Below are 22,207 nucleotides of genomic sequence, written 5' to 3'. Positions count from 1 at the left end.
AGTTAACTTGATTTGAAGGCCTCTAGAATTCTGGTGAGCACAGGCAGATTGCTTTCAATTTCACTGACAGAACTAAAAACTGACGCCAAACCATAAACTGATCAAAGCTGCATGTTGTAGGAATGGTGAGTAAAGATAACAAATTTTACCAAATTGACACTATTTCTTCCCTGAATCTGACTGAGTAGGGTTCCATTCGTAGACATGCAGGGTAGAATAGGTGTAGGGTGATGCGGCGGTGCGGGCTCGTTGGGCCGAAGGGCCTGTTTCCCGTGCTGGGTTGTTCTTTGTTCTTTTTGTTCAAATCTGATCTATTACAGAATATCTAGCATAGGATACTCAACTGTGATCTCAGATAATCCATTTGGTTGAACCTGCTACGCGAAATGCATGAGGTAGAAAATATTCTAATTGCATTTTTTTAAATCTTCACCTCACACACTGAGCTAGCACCATGACTGAGAACTTGCCTTGAGGGAACTCTGGTCACAGACCAACTTCTGGCACTAGTTTTTTGGCAGACTAATCAAAACTACAAACTTTTTAAAGCTCTTAATTTTCAGGGGAGCTGTCAGTGTTGTGGTAATGTCACTGGACCAGTAATTCAGAGACCCAGGCTAATGTTCTGGGACATGGGCTCAAATCCCATTGTGGCAGCTGGTGGAATTTAAATTAGTTTAATAAATCTGGAATTTAAGGTTAGCTTTAAATGGTGACATGAAGCCAACATCGATTGTTGTAAAAATCTATTTTGTTCACTAATGTCCTTTAAGGATGGCAATCTGCTAACTTTACCTGGTTCCACGTGACTCCGGACCCAAAGCAACTTTAAGGGCAATTACATATGGGGAACAAATGCTGCCCTTACTAGTGATGCCGACATCCTGAAAGAATAATTATGTTTTATAGCCCATATCATTTAGGAAATATCTGTAAAATTCATTTTCTCCTGGGATCAGCAAGAGTTGAGATAGAAATGGCCTCAGCTGGTGCAGCACAGTAAACAAAATATTAATTCTGTTTGTTGCTGTATTCCTCATTCTCAAAGCTGTATGGATTTTGCATTTAAAAATGAAAACACAGCATTTCCAAACTCAAAAGGATAAAAATATTTGATCAAATAATAAGTACTGCTTTAAAAAACGCAAAGCTTTTAAAAGGAGCAACAATTTATAACGCATGATAAAAGATAAAGTCACCATTGTCCAAGATGCTGCTCTCCCACTCAGTTATTTAACCTGAGGATCACCACACCTCAGGCGAGGGTAAGGTTGAGAAGGCGGGCTTTCTTGAATAATCTCAGCCCGTGTGGGAATTGAACCCGCGCCGTTGGCACCACTCTGCATCACAAACCAACTGTCCAGCCAACTGAGCAAAACTGACCCTGGTGCTGATTGGCTGAGGCATTATCGTACAGCATGCACTTAGCACATGTGATTAGCAAGTTAAACATACAAATCACTAAGTGCATAAAATCCCTGAATGTCCAATTTATACAGAAATACCACGCAGAGAAACTACCAAATGCCTACAAACCCTCAAACCTTTTCTCGGTAACTACTAATGAGACAGTCAGGATCAAAGTTTACAATCTAAATCACATTTTCGTATGGCTCCCAGTACAGAGCAATCATCCATCAAAAGTTTGAACTTCTCAGGAAATGTTAATTGAGCCAAGCTTATTTAATGACCTTTTATAGATCTAAGAGAAACAGACAACACTACATGATGATTTTTGAAAGAACAGCCCTCACTGGCCCTCTGTTTCCACCTCAATGTCTCTTTTCTGATGTCCCACCAGGAACAATGAAAGCAATGTTAATCAAGTAACACAATTTCAACAACGACTTGCATTTATATAGTACCTTTAATACTGTAAAATGTTCCAAAGCACTTCTGAGGAGCATTATCATAAAAAAAAACTTGACAGCAAGCCACATCAGGCCAGGCTTGATCATAGAGGTACATATTTTAACGAGCATCTTACAGGAGGAGATGGATGAAAAGGCAGAGGGATTTAACAAGGGTATTCCAGAGCTTAGGGTCTGGGCAGCTGAAAAAAGAATATCAGGAACAATTTTAAGTATTAGACGTAAGAAACATTTGTTTGTATTTTGTTTACTCTGATCTGCCTACTTTAAAAAAGACAAAATATAATTCTACTATAAATTTACATTTACAAATGTAACCACATGCTGTCTAATAACTTTGAACACTTCAGCTGCAATGTCATAGACAAAATTCAGATTTGATCAGTAAATTCAGAAATTGGATTAGTGAAATTTAAAGGGTAAAAGCCATAAAGGAATATTGAGTTGTCATATTCTATAGCACCTTGCTAACAAGATCAAAATCTAAACTTGAAGCAATTCTTAGCAGCATAATATCACATCTCAATGGTGCTGAAAACACTTAGTTTCCAGATCTCCTACACACAACAGTATCTACGAAAAACCGGAAAGTTATGATGCTGCACTGCACAATGGAGCAGAGACATCCGAATTCTCCCTACAAAGCTGGCAAAAGCCCACAAGTTCAAAGCTGATATAGCTGCCAAACTGCTTACAGTTTAAATCAGCCACGGCTATAGGTTTAACGACACATGAAAACAAGAAGCTAGATTTAAAGTACACGGTCATAAACTAGGTATACACATCACATCAACTGTAGGTATACTCGATATCAGGTCACTTTTATCAGAGGATGAAATAAAACTAAAGTTTGCAATACTATCACTGTAACAGAACCTTAGAAGTGAGTTCTTATGAAGGAAGATGGCTAACCATAAACAGCCTCTTCTTTTTGGTAACCAAGCTGCGACACATTTCATTTCAAATATTTTCCTACATGACGATATAAATTTCTGGTGATAACATAAATATTTGATGAATGATATTCATCTTATTTTATCAGTGGGGTTAGCCTAAGTCAGTCAGATTTCTCCATTTAATTATCAGGTAGAGGAAAGCCACCTGAATTTTTTAGCCTTTATCACTAAAAAAATGAATTTTAGTCTAAGATACTCCTTTGACTGTCCTAAATATTTATTTTCTGGCACCGGAGACAAAAATAATTGTGCAATATAGCTAATTTTCAGAAAAGCAAAATATGTAAGATAAGACCGGCAGGAATTGCACAATTAATTTGTATGCAATTAGTTTTGCAATCTATTATACACCTGCTGTAAAAGCCCCTCTTAAAAATTCTTCATTGGACGCTGACCGCTTTAACAAAGATGGTGCTGGCTCATTTCTCAATTGTCCCACGATAGCAGCGTTGGCTCCACACAAGCATACAAACTGAGTAAAATGCATTTTTCATTGTAACACGGCATTAACCAGCCCTACAACCTGACCACAAACCAGCAAACTGCCTTCATGTAGTAAAAGCAGTAAATGAAATAGAACTCCAAACCATCCCAGCCTGTTTTCAATTTTCAAAAACTAATGATTCTGCAAGTGCAGGGATGGTCTTGCTAATCTTGCTAATGTATCCGCTCTAGGAAGGGTACCACATCTTCAAGCGGTTTCTGCAACATTAAAAAAATGAACTTTTGTATCAGAAAATTACCAGCCACACTTCAATCTAATCATAAGCTTAATTATACAGCATATTTCATGATTTCAGGTTGCCCTTTTTATTGGTGCTCGACAGCCAATTAAATATTTTTAAAATAGGACCACTGTTGAAATGCTACCTACAAAGTTAGGCAGCTAGCCTGCTTAGAAATTATTTTTCAAGTTGATAAACTAAGCTCAGACATTAGCTTCTTGAATCTAGTTGTATATATTTTTTTTTAATCTGTATTTCTCTTTCCATTAGTCCTCTTATATGATGCATCATGTTGGATTATTATTGAATGAATGGCTACACTCCTGAGATTGTGAACATTTAAACGTTTTAAAAACTGCCATATTCCAGAGATATGAATGATGCAGTTTGTTAGTAAATCCCACATTTATTGTTTGATGGATGAGGCATGTTGAACAAACAAGGACATAATACTGAGAAAACAGTGGATTTAGTGCTCCAAATTGACAGCTCAATTCACATTAAAGAAGCTCCAAAACCTAGAGAAATAGGAAGGAATATACATAACCCACACAAGGCATGGGTGCACACAAAGAACCAAATAGGTGGAGGTAGCCAGCATATGTACAACAATCAACATAGCTAGAAAACTGTACTTACCTTTTCTAATGAAACATCAGGCCTGACTCTGGAAGTCAAAAAGCAACAATGCTAGTTTAAAGAAATTTTATAAAACCAAGGTTCATAAAAAAATTAGCTATCACATAGATCCTTGGCTTCTACATAGGCCAGGAACAGTGCGGGCACCCACATATGCATGTGTGGGCATATTGGGCACACTCCCCTGATCATGTCAGAGGAAAACTGACTTGTTCTAGAACCAAATTCCATTGAGACATTAAAGATGCCTGAATGTTCTATTTTTGAGAGCTTTTTAAAATCAAGTTTATACCTTTGCAACAAAAGATAAATTCCTTATTTTGAGTGTCTCAGATATATACCATTTAGTAAATCAGCCACTAAATTGAAATTATACATTATACCATACATATTATATGCAATTTCTTTGATCCCTACTCTGAAAAGTATTAATCCACTTCAGCTGGACAGGGTAATGTCACTGTCAACATAGACAGAAATTATCTATAAATATGTAGACAGTCTAGATTTGTCCAACATAATTTCAGAGCATTGAGATTTGTAGCACGTACAATATTAGGAAAATTTCAGGAATGTTTCAGAATACCCACAGACTTCCTAAATGCATGAACAAAAATGTACCTTATTCGCCAAATCAATTTTTAGGGTCTTGGCATGTATCAAAGGTGGCTCAAATTGCCTCAAATGAATTGCAAGGCTTCCTGTGGAAGAACAAGTTCAAATAAGTTTACAATAGTCACTACCTTTCAAGTTTTTCTGCTTTAGGCAAAACTGTTAAGCTCATTGTCCCACTTGTTTCTTTCTTGTATCTCTTCAGCCCCAAAAATATTGCCTTACGCAGACTGAATTATTTTTCCCCAGAGCCTTAAATCTGTCAAACTCCAGAGTTCTCTTAATCCTAAATACATAATTCTTTTAACTTTAATCGGTCCATACCTAATCAATACTATTTAAGATGTGTGGTCTTTTGCACTTGTGCCTTAGTCCTTCACCTCTGTCAACCATTTAAAGGGGATATTCTACAACAACTATTATTTATCACACACCACTAAGATCAAGCACAGCAATTAAACTACTATATTTCTGTGCTTGCAGTAAAAACTATCAGAAGCACTAAAATGTTGAATGGTTTAGGAAACCAACAAACGTTAAGTAATACCACACACTCTGCCATGAAATGTTTGGTATAGGTTAGATAGATGCACGACATTAATAAGTACAAGTCTCAAGCCCAATTAGGTAATATAAGGAAGGCAAAAAGCTGAAAAGTCCATTTCATTCAGGCAATAATTCAATAGTTAACTTCAATCTGCTAAAAAAACAAGTAACGTGTAGAAGTATTCACTGTTGTGCACCAATATATTTTCATCCTTAGTAATGTAAAAATGCTACTATATATTGTGAGGAATAACGTATTTGAAAAACAGTAAATGTAGCACCTTTCCTCTGAAATGGAAAGGGTTGTTAAAGAGTAGTGAGATAAGCAGGAGGCAGAAAAATAGCAGGGAAAGGGTAATATGTCTTAAGTGTGATGGAGAAGTAGTGTGGCTCAAAATCTTAGTTATAGCCGTAAATGGTTAACATGTTCACTTGATCAACCTGAAAGATAATGCAAGATGGCCGAAGAATTCCAAATACTTGAACCATGGTCAGTATTTATTGGGAATAAACTGTAAGCAAGTCGTGTAGTTTTCCGGAGAGAGGATAAGGAGTGAGACTGGGGTGGAAAATCCTTGAACCAGTAAACAGTGAACTCCAGTGTGAATCTATTTTTCTACTCAAAAATTGCCTCAACTCTCAAAACTTATTCGGTTTTAAGTTGATAAATACCTCAGAACAATGTAATTTAGTCTAATCCCCATGGTAGGCTACTGCAGAAAATGCAGATGCATGGGATTGAGGGTGATTTAGCAGTTTGGATCAGGAAGTGGCTAGCTGATAGAAGACAAAGGGTGTTGGTTGATGGGGAATATTCAACCTGGAGTTCAGTTACAAGTGGTGTACCTCAGGGATCTGTTTTGGGGCCACTGCTGTTTGTCATTTTTATAAATGACCTAGATGACGGTGTAGAAGGATGGATTAGTAAATTTGCTGACGGCACCAAAGTTGGAGGAGTTGTAGACAGTGAGAATGGATGTTACAGTTTGCAGAGGGACATAGACAAGCTGCAGAGCTGGGCTGAGAGGTGGCAAATGGAGTTTAATGCAGAAAAGTGTGAGGCGATTCACTTTGCTAACAGTAACAGGAGTACAGGATATAGGGCTAATGGAAGGACTCTTGGTAGTGTTGACGAGCAGAGAGATCTCGGTGTACATGTGCATAGATCCCTGAAAGCTGGCACCCAGGTTGATAAGGTTATTAAGAAGGCGTACGGTGTGTTAGCTTTTATTGGTAGAGGGACTGAATTTTGGAGCCGTGAGGTCACGTTGCAATTGTGCAGAACTCTGGTGCAGCCGCACTTGGAGTATTGCGTACAGTTCTGGTCGCCGCATTATAAGGAGGATGTGGAGGCATTGGAAAGGGTGCAGAGGTTTACCAGGATGTTGCCTGGTATGGTGGGAAGGTCTTATGAGGAAAGGCTGAGGGGCTTGAGGTTATTTTCGTTAGAGAAGGCTAAGAGGTGACCTAATTGAGGCATACAAGATGATCAGAGGGTTAGATAGGGTGGACAGTGAGAGCCTTTTTCCTCAGATGGTGATGGGTAACACGAGGGGACATAGCTTTAAATTAAGGGATGGATAGGACGGATGTCAGACGTAGGTTCTTTACTCAGAGGTAGTAAGGGTGTGGAACGCCCTGCCTGCAGTAGTTGTGGACTCGCCAACTTTAAGGGCGTTCAAATGGTCAGTGGATAGGCATATGGATAATATTGGAATAGGTTAGGTTAGAGGGTCATTAGATTGGTTCCACTGGTAGGCGCAACATCGAGGGCCGAAGGGCCTGTACTGCATTGTAGTGTCTAATCAAGAGAGTCCTGAGATCTTTTAAAACTGACATCTACAGAAAACAAGTTCAGGCTTCTCAAAGATGCACAAGATTCTGGTGGAAAACACTGTAGGCATTGTAAATTAATATAATTGCAATGGTAAATTTCAACATATTTGAAGGTTTATGCTATGACTCATTTCTATCTCAAAGAAATCAAAAAGCAGCTAAATATTCAAAAATATTTGGTGATTTCATTAGTTTCACTATTCTTGTCTCCATAGGATACTTTAATACTTATTGATTTTTTTTGTTCATTGTTTTTATGCAGTTTCTCACTGGTATTTTGTTCCCACTTATCCCATTTTGATTGCTAAATTGTGGTCTGAGATTTGTTGCTATTTCATGAATATGAAATCTGAGCCAATCATATTACAGAGACTTTGAGAGCTGTGACGTCTCAAGTTGACTCAATTATAAAGTATTTGCAATTAGAAAGCAAATATGTTGCAAAGCTTCCTGAAAGTCAACATCTTTGTTCCGTTTATTTTATTTGGTTCAGAGTGACATGACAGTACACCACAGCATAATTATTTCCATGCACACTCTGCATTCAAAGTCTGGGCATTCCCTTGCACAATTTTTAAAATATACATATTTGGTCATAGTTAAAATTGGCTACCCCAAAATTTTATTTCCTGTTCAAACAAAATGACAAACAGACCTTAGGCAAGCATACTTAGCCAGTTATATTACTCACAAGCAAACGAAAATCTGCAAATAACTGAAAAACAAGCCAATTATCTCTACTTTTCTATCTCTTCAATAAATCAGGAAGAAAAATGCAGTGCTTTGTCATTACTCCTTAGCAGTTTACAAAACATCCAAGGCCAACATTGTTACGTCTTCACTTACACAATACACAACACAACAGAAATATTGACATTGAAGGAAAAGCTTTTGCAGAAGATGAAACTCCACTACCATTCCTAGAAAAAAAATCATTCTCCATCTCACCTCAAAATATAATTGAGATATGGAACTGTTTTGTTACTGCCTTATTGTGCACCAGTTTCTTTACAAGGCCTTTCTACAATGATACAAGGATCTACATTACTGAAAATGTATTCAGGAAGAATGTAGAAACGAGTAGTTACTGAAGTGTAAAATCATACAAACCAGGCTACTGCTCAACTTAAGGGGAATGTTTGTAAAGGTCTATTGTGAACTGGGGCATAGCATAATACAGTAAATAGACATCGCTAACTGAAAAAAAATTAGTCTGAAGAAATAAAGTCAAAAGGCTAAACTTTGAGACATGGAAAAGGTTCTCAAAACAAAGGCTTCGGAAAGTTGGAACACTGATCCATGGGCTTGAAATCAGACACAGGAAATAACTGCTGGAGTACATCAAAAGGATTACAAATAGCTGCAAACCAGGCTGAGAAAAATAAATATGTTGCAGACTGTACACCAGTTTCTCCAAGAGAGATCCATTACTGTTGCTCATAGTATTTTGAGAAGATTGAAACATAAATTAACAAAATCATTAACTTCAGGCTGCATACACAAATTCAACTTATTTCAAAAGTCCAATCATTCTATAGTTCCAGCTGAAATACAAGCTAATTCACTCAAATCAGCAGACTTCAAAACCAAAAATATGGCGGAGTGTTGAAACAGACATTTGCTGATCAAGAAACCTTATTATTCATACTTCTACTTCAACTGGATGACTAACATTTTACAAATACATTGCTGTCAAATTGCTACATGACTTTATTTTCAGTAGAATTATATGAAAGATATCTAATTCCAGCAAACATTACAGAAATTACAGGGCTGAAACAAAAAGGAATGAAGATTTCTGACAGTCCTAATTAGTTTCCATTTCATTTTCAAACCAAGTATCAAATGCTTTTCATAGGAATGTTTAATCTCCGGGGTTGTTGCTGCTTTATGTTTGATGGGTAGAGTGCATTATCTACAATGATCTTGTCAGGTTTTTGTAGGCACTTATTAGATACTGATAGGTACCTTGGATCATGTTTAATTCTGACAACTGCGCTGTGAATGGGGGGAAAAAAAAGAAAATCACTATTATGCATACAACTATGGATAATAAAGACAAAGAAGGAAATGTTTCTATTCTTGCAATGCATTTAATATCCTCGGAATGTTCAAATGTTTCACAACCGAGTGAAGCCCATGCTGTCATTCAACTATCAACTTGCATAAAGCAAAAGTCCCACAAAGATTAATAAGATAAATAGCCAATCTTCCATCCATACTGGCCTTCTTTCCACCTGGAGCCTAGAGTGGAAGTTCAGCTCGTGCCTTTCCAGCTGCGGTTGATAAATTCTCCATCTGTGAAGCATGTATCTGGGGAGTTGTCATGCGAAAGGAACAGGATGAGAACTGGAGATCTGTGCTGCCAAGTTGCAGAAAATTTACAGAATAGAACATGTTTAAGCCATCAAATAAAAACTGAGCAAACTCCAGAGTTCAGCATGAGAATTCCTGTCATTGTGGAGGGGAAACTAGCCAAGTCTGGGTGGATACCTGTACAGCATTTTAATCTAGAGTATGGCAACCAATGAAGCAGAATTTAAATTTTAAAAAAGGTGCAAAAAAATGTTGTTCCTTGGTTAAGAAAGGAAGCAGAGATAATCCTGGAAATTATAAACTGATGAGCCTGACGTCAGTGGTGAGGAAGCTTTTGGAGAAGACACTGAAGGACAGGATGTATGCACATTTGAAAGAAAATGGACAAGTTAGTGACAGGAAGCATGGTTTTGTATGCAGAGGTATGCCTCAGTAACTTGACGGAGTCTTTTAAAGATAACTGATATAGGAAGTGCTGTGGATGTTGTTCATATGGATTTTAGTAAGGCATTTGACAAGGTCCCGCACGGCAGACCAGTACAAAAAGTAAAATCACATGGGATTTGGGGTGGGGTGGCTAGTTGGATACAGAACTAGTTTAGTTATAGAAGACAGACAGCAGCAGAAGGGTGTTTTTCCCAAATGGAGATCCATAGCTAGTGGTGTTCCAAAGGGATCACTGGAATTTCTGCTGTCATATACATATACATATATATATATATATAAAATATATAAATGATCTGGAGGAAAATGTGGGTGGTTTGATTAGTAAGTTTACAGATGACAGATTGGTGGAGTTGCTGATACTGCCAGGAATTGTCAGAGGATACAACAGGATATAGATTGGAGACTTAGGCGCAGAAAAGGCAGATGAAGTTTAATCCAGAGAAATGCGAGGATCAAATTTAGGTGTGTATTAGACTGTAAATGGCAGAACCTTTAAGAACATTAATATACAGAGGGATCTGAGTGTGCATGTCCACAGTTCCCTAAAAATGGCAACACAGTGGCCAAGGTGATGAAGGCATATGACATGCTTGCCTTCATCAGCCAGGGCATTCAGTACAAGAGTTGGGAAACAATGTTGCAATTATATAAAATTTTGGTTGAATCGCACTTGGAGTATTGCGTACAGTTCTGGCCACCACACTACCACGACACAGAAGCTTTGGAGAGAGTTACCTGGATGTTACCTGGTCTTGAGGGTGTTGACTATGAGGAGAGCTGAATAAACCAGAATTGTTTTCATTGGCTGAGGGGGGACTTGACAGAGGTCTACAAAATTATGAGAGGCATAGACAGATCGGACAGTCAGAAGCTTTTTTTCTAGTGTGGAAGTGTCTGTTACAAGAGGGCACAGGTTCAAGGTGAGAAGGGAAAAGTTTAAGGGAGATGTGGGGGAAATTTTTCATGCAAAGAGTGGTGGATGCCTGGAACATGCTGCCAGAGGGGATGGTGGAAGCAGGCATATTAGCAACATTTAAGAGGCATCTGGACGCGTAAATGAATAGGGGGGAAAGAGAGAGATATGGACCACGTAAGGGCAGAAGGTCTTTTAGTTAGTTTACTTAGAGCATTGTGATTGGCACAGGCTTGGAAGGTCAAAGGGCCTATTCCTCTGCTGTACTTGTTTATTTGAAATATAAATGCAAAAGAAAAATAAAAATTTAACCAAAAATATGCTCTTGGTTTATTTATCTTCAATAGGCAAGGTCATAGGACATTAAAATAGTGTATAAAATTAGTCAACATTCAAACCTGTATGGATTAATCAAGGACACAGTAAAAGGTCTGACAACACCAGGTTTAAGTCCAACCGATTTATTTGATAGTAAACTCAAGCTTTCGAGGTTTCCCTCTTCTCCAGGTGAATGGAGGTTCTGGCCTCAGACAGAGCATATAAAGCACAGACAGTTTACAGATTACTGATTAGAATGCAAATCTTTACACCTAACCTGCTGTTCAAGTCCTAAAGTGGCTGACAATGTGAGTGGAAGTGGCCGACAATGTGCTCCTTCCACTCGCATTGTCAGCCACTTTAGGACTTGAGCAGGTTAGGTGTAAAGATTTGCATTCTAATCTGTAAACTGTCTGTGCTTTATATGCTCTGAGGCCAGAGCTCTCCATTCACCTGAAGGGGGAACTTCGAAAGCTAGTGAGTTTACTTTCAAATAAATCAGTTGGACTTAAACCTGGCGTTGTCAGACTTTTTACTGTGTTTACTCCAGTCCAACGCCGGCATATCCACATCTTAAATCAAGGACAACCAGCACACTCTAGGCTTGTTTAACAAATTTAATCAAGAAGTTTGAGAGACAACCAATTAGCTAGACCAAGTGGATGTAGCTGTGGTGTGCCTGATTTTTCAGAACACAATTTATATGTTGGAGAGGATTGCTCAAAACATTGAGACATATGGCTGAAAGGTTGACTAATAGGTAGGAAACTGAGCTTTGGCAAATGTGCACTGGCTGGAATGGCAAAGAACTGAAATGATATACCCTACAGTTCAGTGCTTGATCCACTTTTAAACCTGTATTTTATTTATCTGAACTAGGGCATAGGGAGCACAATCTCAAAATCTATGTTGGTTGTCCACACACTTCTAAATACTCCCCATCATCCACCAGTTGGTATTACGCAGTATTGCTCCAGTGCTTAGAAAGCGTTGACAAGAGCTGCAACTGACTTCAGGAAGACAAGTTAGTAGTATGAACAAACAGCTGGAAAATGTAATTTAGTGTCAATACGGTTGAGCTATTTCCTTCCAAAGTGTATTACTAAGAATGGCAGAACATTTGGAAGAAAATGGACTAGTTAGCGACAGGCAGTATGGTTTTGGATGGGGAAGGTCATGTCTCAGTAACTTGATTGAGTTTTTTTTTTAAAGAGGTGACAAAGATAATTGACATGGGAAGGACTGTTGATATAGTTTACATGGCCTTTAGTAAGGCATTTGACAAAGTCCCACATGGAGTGCTGGTCAAGCTTACGCGATGTGACAGGGCTGTGTCTTTTGACTTTGCAGAAGCAAACAAATAGTTCAGCGTTTCATACATTTCTGCACTTCCTTCTGTAAAAATATTATTTTCTTTTCTCAATGACCTCCCGCCACCCCGACTGATTAACAGTCAGAATATCAGCCAGATCAGCATCTTCAAGGATATTATCAGCAATGAAAAACACCTCCAGCCACTTCACTGAAGGACTCTTCCTCGTATTTTCCAGTCACCCAATGACACCCGTGGAATCAGCCAACCCAGGTATATACACACACCTTTTGTCTAAGAGCAGATTTTTGAGCCCATTTCTTAGGGGAAAAAAAAAGCTGGTTTGTTGGAAACTTCCCTTACCCAAATGCTTTGGCTAGGAAAGCCTACAATCCCATTTGCATCACCAGATTGTGAAATCTTGGCAGGACAAAACTCTGGCATACTAGTATCCAAGGGACTATATATATATATATAAAAATGGCAATAAGAGGACAAGTAATTCAAATATAGTTAAGGTGCCAGATAAAAAGTCAAGCTAAAATCCAAAAGCAAGTGCAAATCACTAATGCCACAGTATAGTAGGTCCTTAATATAATTTCTCACATGACCTCCCTGCATTATTATTTTGGAGCAACCTCTCTCCACTCCCTGACCTCCAAGTTGCAGCATTTTCCCTACCTCTGGTTGGTGACCTCTCTGCTCCCCACTCCCCAGCCGCCAAATTGCAGCCACTGCCTCTCCCCTCCCCACCCCACCTGCTGACTCACCCTTTTGCCTCTTCCTGGGCTTGGGACAAGGGCAACGAAGCATCGGCATTTGTAAAGAAACATGGATTATAGCAGCCTCAGCCTGGCACATCTGCATCAAGAGGGGGATTGGCGAAAGGGTGAACCACTGAATTGTGGGAAATTCAGTGAGTGGGCAGTTCAGGAAGCAGGATCCACAACAAGCAGGAGGGCACCATTAAGTAGAAGGTTATGTTTTTCTTTTAAATTTTTTAAACTTATTTTATTTTAAAAGTTCATTCATTTGTCAGGAGGGTATGTTCTAGTAATTGTTTTCTTTTCCTGATAAGGAAGGTCCTACAGAACCCAACCACAATTTTAACATTGATTCCCATAGGAATTAATATTTCACTTGAAGTTGTGATTTTAGCAATGCATCAACAACTTTACATGGGGACTTATTGTAATGGATAAGAGATAACGTGGAACGTGGAACATGTAACAAAGTGGGAAACCTCAATAAAAGGAAAGTAGTTGCACTATTAAATCAGTTTCCAGCAACTTCCATCTTTGAGGGGCACACCAACATGAAGTCTCAAATAAAAGCCTTTCCCTGTAAAAGAACATCTTTGTAGGACATGGTGCGAGGGGAGGGTAAATACAGATCAAACCAGACAGACCAGAAAAAGGTCTATATAAATGTGAAGAGAATATTTAAGAATGCACTATGGGAGCACTGCAATATTAAAAGTCACAGGCTCAGGAAGAGCAAAGCAGTACTTCAAACCCGCAGAGAGCTGAGATACGGGAAGGAAGGAGTTAAGCTAAAAAAAATAAGCAGAGGAGAGAGTTCAGACATATGATAATGTGTGTGATTAAATCATAAGACAAAAGGCACTCAGCAGTGGATTAAATTAACAACTTGAAAATTCATTTGCCTCAGGGCAAATCAGGGAATGGCTGAGGCTAAGGACAGCGTAAAGAGAGGACAATGAATCATGCACCACATAGCAAGAGCTTGTAACTAACTAACCCTGGAGGTTGAAAGGAATGAGAGATGTGAATTTATAAAAATGCATTATTTGATTGATAATAATGGTACTGTCTGAAGAGCTGGAGGAGACTTGATTTTATCCTGATCATCATGCTGTAACATTGAAATAAAGACAAGAATCAAGGACCAAAAGAGCCCATCGCTTTCCTCAAGAGCTTGGAGAAAATGCCCTTCAGCTAGGGTGTAATAACAGGCAAAGTTTCAGGCTGAGAGAATCTGGAGCAATACATAGACTTGGGTAGGCTGATGGTGGTGGTTGCAAGGAGCTGGTGGCAAGCAAAAGGTTATGTTGACAGGTGTTACTGAATAAAAAACTATACATTATAAGCTATAGTTGTCATTTAAGTTAACTAGCAGTACTGTGCCGGCATTCCCAACTACAAACTTGACGTGTCCAACTTTATGTTCGGACACATTGTATTAGGCTCTGCAAAAAGTATGAGAACAAGACTGGAACCACCCAGATTCTCAAAACATTGAAATCTGAGCACTTTTTAAAAACAGTTTTTAAAAATACTTACAGCAGTTATATGCCAAAGCAACAAATCAGTAATGCATCATCTTGCCAAATTTCAAATTCAATTTTACAATGTTTGCCAACTTCTTTCAATTACGAACATTCAGCTGTTCGACTTCATAATCAAATATAAATGGCCTACGTTATAACCAGGGCTTGAACAAATCACAATGGTTGTATTAAATGTTCATGCTATTGACAATATTATGAAAAACATTCAGCTTTTGATCATAACTTTTATCCTTTCAACTCCAGGCTTTCGTTAAGGAGCATTTTGATGTATACAACACTAGGAAACAACAATACTGTCAGCTCTCATAACTGACTGAAGCAATATCAATTTCAAGCATTTAAGTCAGACCTTCCAGATTTATACAAAGTACAGTATACATAAACTGCTGCAGCTGCACAACATTTTGCATTCTTTCAAAAGCTCCATTATATCCTATAAATCTACTTTCTAAACAAGCTAGAAGTCTGTCATTTGTACACAAGAGATTAAATGCAGAACTTGACACTTGGTTATCCAAATAACAGTGTCTGTTGGTAAATTTGTTGCCTGTTACCAAGGCACTTTCAACTACTGGCATTAACACTGTCTGTCTTCAGTGCAATTGTCACCACCAGTCACAGCCTATTATGAAAAAATTCCAGAAATGATTGAAAAAAATCAAGTCCATCATATTAATGAGAACTGGATGTTGGGAAACTGCCTCAGCAAAAATAACGTACATTCGTGTTTACAGCCAAACATTTCACCCAACCGTGCTGGTGCGCAGGACAAAAAAAGTGCAGCATTGTCAAAAATAATCTTATAATGGGAGATGGGAAACATTCTCTAACTTGATTCAACTGAGACGAGAGACTGAAATTGACCTTTGAGCTACATTAGTGAATGTCATGGCAAAATCCAGCGAGGAAAACAATCAGGACTGATTTAGATTAATAGCATATTACAAAGGAAATCAATGAAGGGTGGAAAAAATGGTTTGCTCAGTTATAAACTGCAAGAGAGCAAGTGCTAGAAAACTAAACGAAATGTTGAAACTTCAACATAGCTAATTCTTCTCCTTATAGGCACTGTTGAAGCTAATATAGTTCCAACATTTAATTCAAGCTATAATTTTGCATGCTTTTACTAGAAAGTTGTCCATGAAAATTCTAGGATTATGCAATCAGGATAACATGAGGGCAAAGCTCAGCATTAAATAAACTCAGAGGAAAACAAATTAAGAACTCAGCAAATGAAAAGACAAGAACAGTTACTGTAAAACAGCAAATTAAAAAGCTAGACATCCATTAAAAATTAATACTTTGTTAATGTGCCATCCAAATTAATGTCCTTTTTACTCTTATGGTCCATTTAATTCATTGTACATAGCACTGCAAATATCAAAATGATATCACCTTGAAATAAATCACTGTCACTTTTACCCCAATTTGAAACTAAACCTTGATAAACCATACTTAACACTACTGAATGTAATGCTATAAAATAGGGAAAATGCATTTTTTGTTAAACATGCAAAGTTTTATAGTGCATTTAAAAAGCAAAAGCTTAAAAGAATCTGATTTCAAAAGAGCAAACTGGAATATTTCATTGTTCACCTCACACAAATATGCATGAGGATACAAAGTGGTTCACTGGAGTGATTTTCCATTATCAATTAATTGCACTGTTGGTCCAATGGTTCCTCAGGATTCGAAGGCCCAAAAGTTAAACCGAAACCAGAAACATCAGATATATTTTGAACATTTATTAAAAAAATGCACAATGTGGAAAGGAGCACGTAAAATGTAATAGCCAGGGATACATGGTAAGATTTTTTCATAACACTCATCTTTTTAAGTTAGAGTCACTTTCTACAAAAGAAACATTAAATTTAAATTTATATGCTCAAACCTAAAATATATGGATGTTGAGTAAATCAGTATAATAATCTGTGACAATAAAGGGCAAACTTTATTCACCCATGCATACTGGTCCATTCCATAAATAAACATTTTTCAATCTTAAAGTCACAAGGATCAATATGCAAAAAACTAATATTTCAGATAAAATGTCTAACATTTTGATAGCATTTAAGAAAAATTAAGTTACCAAGCACATCCTCCTTTTAAGCAAAGGAAAAAGAGAAACAAGCCTTAAGATTAAAAAGTGATTCAATACATCTTTTGCATCAGTACTCATATGAAGTGGGAGCATTAAGCCGCTCAGCCCCTCCAGCCTGTTCCACCATTCAATAAGATCATGGCTGATCAACCCAATATTTCTGCCTACCTCTGGTAACCATTCACTGCCTTGTTAATCAATAATCTATCTATTGCTGCCTTAAAATATTCAAAGATTCTGCTCCTATTGCTTTGAGGGAGAGTTTCAAAAACTAATGACCCACAGAAATAATTTCTCCTCCTCTCCATCTTACATGAGTGACCCTTTTTTTTTTAAAAGAAAAGTGACACCTAGTTCTCTGACCAGAGGAAACATCCTCTCCACATCTACCCTGTCACCATCCCTCAGGATCTTAAAGATTTTTGATCAATTCATCTCAATCTTATAAACTCTGGTGGATTCAAACCTAACCTGTCCAGCCTTTTCTCATAAGATAATCCACCCACTCCTGGTAGTCTAATAAACCTTTTCTGAACAGTTTTTAAATGCACTTACAACCTTTCCTTAAATGAGAAAGATACTGAACACAATACTGCAGATGTGGTCAACTGAAGCATAACCTCCCTTCTTTTGTAATCAATTCTCTTCTCAATAAAAAAAAATGATATTCTATTAGCCAAAAGAGAAAATGCTGGAAAATCTCACCAGGTCTGGCAGCATCTGTAAGAAAAGGAACTGAAGTTGAGTCCAGATGACCTTTTGTCAAAGCTAAAAGGCATAGAATGTGGGAGAGACTTAGACTGCAGGGTGAGGGAATGAAAGATGAGTCATAGCCACAGAAACCAAGGGAAAGGCAGTCCATAGAGAGAATAAAAGTGTGAATGGCCAAACAGCAGAGAAGCTGAAATCAGAGGGTAAACTGTGACAGATGAATCATCTGAAGTTGTTGAGTTCGATGTCGAGACCGGAAGGCTGCAACGTGCCTAGTCAGAAGAGGAGATGCTGTTCCTCCAGTTTGCATTCAGCTTCACTTGAACATTGCAGCAGGCCAAGGACAGACATATGGGCATAGGAGCAGGATCCTGTGTTAAAATAGGAACAGGAAGGCCAGGTTCCTGATTGCGCACAGACCAAAGGTGCTCAGCAATCACCCATCGACATTTGGTCTCTCCGATATAGAGCAGACCACATTGGAGCTGTGAATGCAATAGATCAAACTGAAAGAGGTGCAAGGGAAACGCTCCTTAATCTGGAATGAGTGTTTTGAATCTTGGATGGAAGCACGGAAGAGGTAAAAGGTGGTGTTATACCTTCCACGACTGCATGGGAAGGTGTCATGGGTGATGGGAGGGATGTTGGTATAGTGGAGGAGTGGACTAGGTTATCTCGGTTGGAGGGAACAGTCTCTGCGGAATGCTGACAGAGGGAATGAAGGGAATGATATTCTATTAGCTTTCCTAATTACATGCTGTACCTATATACTATCCATAGATTCATGCACTTGGGCACGCCGATCCCTCTGAACCTCAGTTCTGCAATCTCTCACCATTTAGATAATAAGTTTTGTTATTCTTCTTGCCAAAATGGACAACTCCACATTTGCCCACTTTATACTCCACTTACCAGATTTTGCCCACTCATTGAATTTATCTGTGCCCCTAAATAGCCTCCTTACATCCTCTTCACAATTTATTTCCCTATCTTTGTGTAGTCAATAAATTTAGTAACCATACATTCAATCCATTCTTTCAAGTCATTTAGATAAATTGTAAAAAATGGTGGCCGCAGCACTGATCCCTGTGGGACACCGCTCATTACATCCTGCCAACCAGAAAAAGTCCCATTTATGCCAATACTTTCCTGTTAGCTAGCTAATTTTCTCCGCTTTCGTGCCATCATAACTGCCCTTATTTAAGTTTAAAGTACTGATCTTGGGCACACTTCTCTCTCTTAAATGGAATGTAAATTTCAATCATATTATGAGTGCTGCACCTCAGGGTTCTTCACTCTACTGCAAGAGCATCCAGGAGAAAAAAAACGTAATGATTTCAGCAGCAGATAGTTGGATAAGACATCTAAGTGGACCTTGAGATCCATTCAGACCTTTGCCCCAAGGCAGCTTCTGCAGGAGAACAGAGAAAGAGATAGTTTCTCCTCTTAATAGCAAATGCTTCAGGCTATCCAAGCAACTATAGAAAATTCAATGTTCAACCCCCATCCCAAAACAACTGACAAGCATCCACACAGCTTAAAATGCACTGAATCAATAAGCAAAAGAACACGATGCATCATTAATCAGAATTAAACGAACTCAATTTTTGACTGAAAATATTAAAAAGTACGTTATGAATGACATGATTAATTACTACTTACACCTTGGAACTACTGGGTCATTACGCTAACTTGTCATTTCATCTGTAGCAAAGTAATTTACATTGCGGTAGAATTTAGGAGTCTACTAGATTGACAATGGAGAGTGCAAATTCAGTTGATAAGTTATCCTCAGACAACTCGTCAGCACATAGCTCTACTTCCTATTTAATGTGGAAAAATCACAAATCTTTTGATTTGACTTAGAGAAGCTATTTATAAAAGTGCTGATTTTGGAGTTGTGAGCCTTAAGAGCACATGAAGGAAAGCTTCACTGAAATAACCAGTTTTTGCATGTAGCTGCTTTTCAATTAAACAATTGCCTTCGGGCATTTTTGGCCATATTAAAGGCAGATGTTAGGAACATTGAAGTTTATTACAGGACACATCTTTCTACTGAAGATAGCACCACAGTCCAGATAGAAAGCATACTGCCTTTATACAGAGGTCAGATAGCAACTTGCAAAATAAGACACCAAGCCTGTGACTAAACATAGGGACTCAATAAAGAAAGTATTTTGGATATGCTATTACAAATTTTTGGTTCCATCTGGTTAGGAACCGGTAACCTGTTATTTAAAGTAAACAAAGTTTGAGATCCCAGGTACTTACTAAGAGAATAAAGCCACAAGCTTCCAATTTTTGAACAAACAAAATAAACCTTGTGATACAGTCAGAAAAGTGTGAAAAATTGCAATACCCATACTAAGTTAGGATTATTAGGTAATATGAATTAACAAATTGGACTGGGTGGACACAGGTCCAACAGCTTTATTTGGAATCAGGTGAATGAACGAACACATACTTAAATAGCAAACACAAGTAGAGGTAGATTCCACAAATTTCACAGTAACTCAACCAGATGTCAGTTTCCACTGAGTTATACAATCTCATTTAAATGGTTTCCCTCAGGCTTTTTACTTGAGGATCAAGTCTCAGAATTCCGTCAAAACACAGCCTCAGACTGCCTCAACAACTGCTCACCTCCTAGGGTTTGAATCTCGTCGCCCAAGCTTATGCTCCAGCACCGACCTTCGGACACAACTCCAATTCTTCAGCCACATCAAGCAGAACAACACTGTTGCAAAGGGTTACTCTTTCCCCAACAGCCCACAGCACGGAGTCATCGACTTACTGCTGCCTCTTCAGCTCTCCGGGACTTTGTTTACAGCCTCATTACCCGGAGTCTGCCAACCAGCTCCTGCTAATGGCAGCATTTTAGATGCATGAAGCTTCTTCTCCTGTTCCTGACTAAAACTAAACCTTCAACTGGCCTGGTTGACCTATTAAAACATTCCAAGGAGGTCCCATTCTTGTTACATTTGTTCTTGCCTGGTAACAAGGATGAGAATATTCTGTGCCCAAAATGTTATAATCTCCAAAGCAAGGTAGTTTACAATGCACATGGTAGAAATCAAAATGATTTAATAGCAAACAATCAATTGTGCAAGAAACTAATAGTTTCTGGACAGTCACCTTTGTAATTACCAATTGTATTTTAGTCAACAGCAGAAAAATTACTCAATTTGAGTAGTAATTGGCATTAATTCAGAAACAATGCATCAGATTTGAAAGGGACTTCTGCATATCCATCACAATACTTTATCTTTAACTGAGCTCTCAATGATAGTGACATTTGCACTCCATCTGACCATAACCACATACAAGTGACAGGTGCTATTATTGGTTGCAATGCAGGAAAATATTTCACTTATGACAATAAAACCATATATTCACAGCGACATCTTACTGTAATAATAATAGGCTTTTTATTTCTCTATGCTAATCAATTTAAAACAGAATACAGTCAAAAGGTCCTAAATCTATATCATATTCATAGAGCATAGAAGGTAGGCTTTCAACCTACTGTCTGTGTTGATTCTTCAAAAAAAGCAGGCTTAGTCCCACGTCTTCACTTATTGTCTGCAAAACTAAGCCCCTCAGCCTCAAGTACCTATCCAACCCCCTTTCCAGATTAAATGAAATTCGCTTCCAGCCCCTCTTCGCTTGGGACATTCTGGATCCCAACAACAAGAGCTTCTGCTGTGATTTGAATCCATTCACCAAAGGCACAGTGGTCAGCACTGCTGTCTCAAAGCACCAAGGACTTTGGTTCAATTCTGTCCTCAAGTGTGTGGAGTTTGCACGTTCTTCATGTCTGCACAGGTTTCCTCCAGGTGTTTTACTTTCCTCCCACACTCCAAAGACGTGCAGGTTGAGTGGATTGACCATGTACAAAATTGACCCTTAGTGTATCAAGATATATTGGTTAGGTGGATAAGCCATGTTAAAATGTTGAGGGTTGAGAGGGTAGAGTGAAGGTGGGCCTGGATAATACGCTCTGTCAGAGAGTTGGTGCAGCCTCGATGGGCCAAATGACCTCTGCGCTGTAGGGATTCTATGAAATATTCTGTTTTCTAACTATCCTCTCAGAATCTATCTTGAAAACCACCGTTAGGTCAACTTTTTATCTCTCTGATCCGAGGAAATCCTAACTGTTACAACTTCTCATCAGTCCCTCATCCTTCATGATATGTTATCCAAGGTCTTTATATCTTTCCAGAAGAAATTGTCCACATTACTCCAGGTGAGACCTAACCAATGACTTACAAAGTCCTCACCTTCTCCCTTTACTTTCATATTCGATCCCTCTATGCAGCCTGCTGTAAAATGATGATTTGCACCATTATGGTCAACTCTGTATTAAGCATTACCTAGTGTGGCTCAGGAGCCCCATTCTGACGTGGCAGTCTCTGCTGCATTTGCTATAGAGAAGAACAGTGGACTGAGACAGTATACGAGTCCCTGGCTTCTGTTTTCTCTGGACCTCAATCGGCCAGTTGAGCTTTTTGTTTCTATTTTCTTCTTCCAATGCCTTTCCAAACAGCAGCCGCCAGAGGTCATGGCCATCAGCGACAGTCTCCCAGTTGGTGG

At 38.5% G+C, this 22,207-nt stretch overlaps 1 protein-coding gene across 3 annotated transcripts in view; it reads right to left on the bottom strand.

The window, feature by feature from the left end:
• Window positions 1-22,207, bottom strand: part of tbc1d12b (TBC1 domain family, member 12b) — a 95,583-nt gene that overhangs the window by 64,310 nt on the left and 9,066 nt on the right. Inside the window, exon 1 of one of the 3 annotated variants that reach the window (XM_080205529.1) lies at window positions 4,813-4,864. The exons of the other annotated variants lie outside the window; for them this stretch is intronic. The gene's annotated coding sequence lies outside the window, so the exon portion shown is untranslated. Of the gene's footprint in view, window positions 1-4,812; window positions 4,865-22,207 lie in introns of those variants that run through there. 3 annotated transcript variants of the gene reach the window in all.

Source organism: Carcharhinus amblyrhynchos, chromosome 17 (genome assembly GCF_965287045.1).
Source record: "Carcharhinus amblyrhynchos chromosome 17, sCarAmb.v2.hapA, whole genome shotgun sequence".
Classification (NCBI taxonomy): Eukaryota; Metazoa; Chordata; class Chondrichthyes; order Carcharhiniformes; family Carcharhinidae; genus Carcharhinus; species Carcharhinus amblyrhynchos.
This window is presented reverse-complemented; position numbering and strand designations above follow the sequence as displayed.